At 62.0% G+C, this 2577-nt stretch overlaps 1 long non-coding RNA gene across 1 annotated transcript; it reads left to right on the top strand.

Moving 5' to 3' along the window:
• The first annotated feature begins 628 nt into the window (after nucleotides 1–628).
• Nucleotides 629–2302, top strand: LOC138446958 (uncharacterized). The gene is made up of 2 exons (XR_011259623.1): nucleotides 629–812; nucleotides 2008–2302. It is a non-coding gene; the product is annotated as an uncharacterized lncRNA (long non-coding RNA).
• Nucleotides 2303–2577: the final 275 nt, after the last annotated feature.

Genomic DNA, 2577 nt, shown 5'->3' with positions numbered 1-2577 from the left:
GTACTTATACACAAAATACTAAGAAGGAGAAGAGAGGAACACGAAACGGACACGCCTGGGAGGTATCATCCTAAGTGGTTAATGGTAACAGACAGCAGTCACGGGGCTGCTCAAAGGTGACTCCTGGGAGAGATGGTGTGATGAGACCAGGCCCCGCTCCACGCAGCCTGAATGTGGTCGTGAGGAGTCACCAGATGAACACGGAGGAGGCACACTCTTTGGTAGCTGGCCTGTCATCTTCCAGAGAGCCTCTCTCGTGGTCCCTTGGGGACGTCCGAGGAGGCTCTAGGCTGAAGGGGCCTCGCGGCTCGGGGGCGACGAGCTGAGCCGGGCCCACCTGCCTCCGCTCCTGCCCGCCCTGCCCGCGGGGCCCCAGCGGGCCAGCTCTGCTCTCACAGGCACGGGCGGCGCCGCCACAGGGGCCTGCGTCCCTAACGCTCCCCGGCGGAGCACACGGGCACCCAGGGGCCGAGACGGCGGAAGCGCAGGGGCCCCGTCTCCCCACAGGCCCTCTGACGGCCCCGAGGCCCGCCGTCCAGCACGAGCCTCGCCGGCCGAGGCGCGGGCATCTCGGGGCCGCTCCCGCGGCGCCGGAAGGGGCGGGCCCTCCCGCTTCCGGCTTCCGGCTTCCGGCTTCCGGCAGCGCCGCGCCCGCCGGTTCACCGCCGCTCCAGCCCTCGTCGGACTCAGTGCCCCGCCTCGAGGGGCGCCGCCCTCTGACCCCACCCGGAGAGCCCCCGCTTCTCAGGACCCGCGTGGGCACGCAGGGCCTCCTCCCGACCTCAAGGCCCCAGCCGCACCCCGTCCTCCAAGTGAGTCCCTCGTTACTGTCCTGGGCTCGCCGTGGGCGCCCGCGGGCCGTCCCCCTGCCCCTGCCCGGCCTGCCGCCCCGCTGGGGAGGGCGTTTCCCGCGGGAGTTAGCAGCTGCACCGCCGCCGCTGTGCCCCCGGGCGCCGCGTCCCGCCCGGCATCCCCGGGGGAGAGCTCTGGGTTTCCCTCCATCTCACCGAGAGCCTGGCACGTGCGGACGCTTCCTGGAAACCAAATCCTTCGTTCAACAGAAAGGACTGATTTCCCTGCTGCCCCCAGACAGGATGAAAAACTCTGCCTGGGCTGTGGGGACAGACGGGGCTCCCACCCGCCCAGGCATCTCCACAGCCTCGCCTGCTGCCCCTGTGATGCCCCAGACACCCCGGGGCAGCAGGCCCACGCTGAGCGTCCAAGCCTCAGCCACTCGCTCTGGTCCCTCTCCATGTCCAGACGCGTCCGTGACCTGGAGACACGACGCCTCTCCCAGGGCGCCAGCCAGGCTCCAGAAGGAAGAGGCCCCCACGTCCCAGGTGGCTCAGCTGGTGAAGAATCCGCCTGCATTGCAAGAGACCAGGGTTCTGTTCTCGGGTTGGGAAGACTCCCCTGGAGAAAGGAACGGCTACTCTGTCCAGTATTAGCGCTTCCCTCGCGGCTCAAAGGGTAAAGAGTCTGCCCGCAATGCAGGAGACCTGGGTTCGATCCCTGGGTCGGGAAGATCCCCTGGAGAAGGGAAAGGCAACCCACTCCAGTACTCTTGCCCGGAGAATCCCATGGACAGAGGAGCCTGGAGGGCTACGGGCCATGGGGCTGCAGAGACACGACTGAGCGACTTCACGTTCACACTTTCACCACGCGGAGGGGGCACAGAGCCCTCTGCTCTCAGAGTGACCTTTATCCTAAGTGAGTGCATGAATGCTCAGACACTTCAGTTGTGTCTGACTCTGTGACCCCAGGGACTGTGGCCCACCAGGCTTCTCTGTCCACGGGATTCTCCAGGCAAGAATCCTGGAGTCGGTTGCCATGCCTTCCTCCAGGGCATCTTCCTGACCCAGGGATTGAACCTGCGTCTCATGTCTCCTGCATTGGGAGGCAGGTTCTTTACCTCTAGCAACAAACCCCCCCACTTAATTCCTAAAACCGCACTATGGAGATGAGAGATGAGGATTCATTTTTAAAACCCACTTGCTTGCAACCTAGAGACAAGCACAAGAAAAGCCAGACTGGAAGTCATCACGGGAGGGAAGAGAGTTTTGAGCTGAAGAAAACACTCTGACTTGAATTCTCTTCTTTGTGGAGAACTGACAGCCGCCTCTGTGTGGATCGGACCCAGAAAGCTGCTGCGTGCCGGCGGGTGGAACAGCCACGCCTGTGCCCGCAGAGAAGGGGGCGCAGGCTGACTGCGTCGGGCTCTTACAGGCACTGGAGCCAAATTAGGACTTATCAGCACGTTCATTATCTAAAAATAAACCAGCTTTTCTTTGCTTCATCAAAAGATCAGATTATAGAGTACGCCGCCTTACTTGCAGAATAAAGTGTTTTTATTCTTAGACAGTGAGGACAATGAGAACTGTTACATAACCTATCAGTGTGTGGATGGGCCAGTTACGGAAGCGGATTGTTCCTTGTGATGAGGGCTATCTGGTTACCCCGCTGAGGAGGGGCAGTGGACAGCCGTGGAGAACACACAGTCCCGAGATTCAGGATGCAAAATAGGGCGCGGCTCTTGCCAGCCTTCTAGAGCGGTGGCTCTCTGCAGGATGGCTGCTT

This window comes from Ovis canadensis, chromosome 10, assembly GCF_042477335.2.
Source record: "Ovis canadensis isolate MfBH-ARS-UI-01 breed Bighorn chromosome 10, ARS-UI_OviCan_v2, whole genome shotgun sequence".
Lineage (NCBI taxonomy): Eukaryota > Metazoa > Chordata > Mammalia > Artiodactyla > Bovidae > Ovis > Ovis canadensis.
Note: the sequence above shows the minus strand (reverse complement) of the source record. Positions and strands in the feature narration are given on the sequence as shown.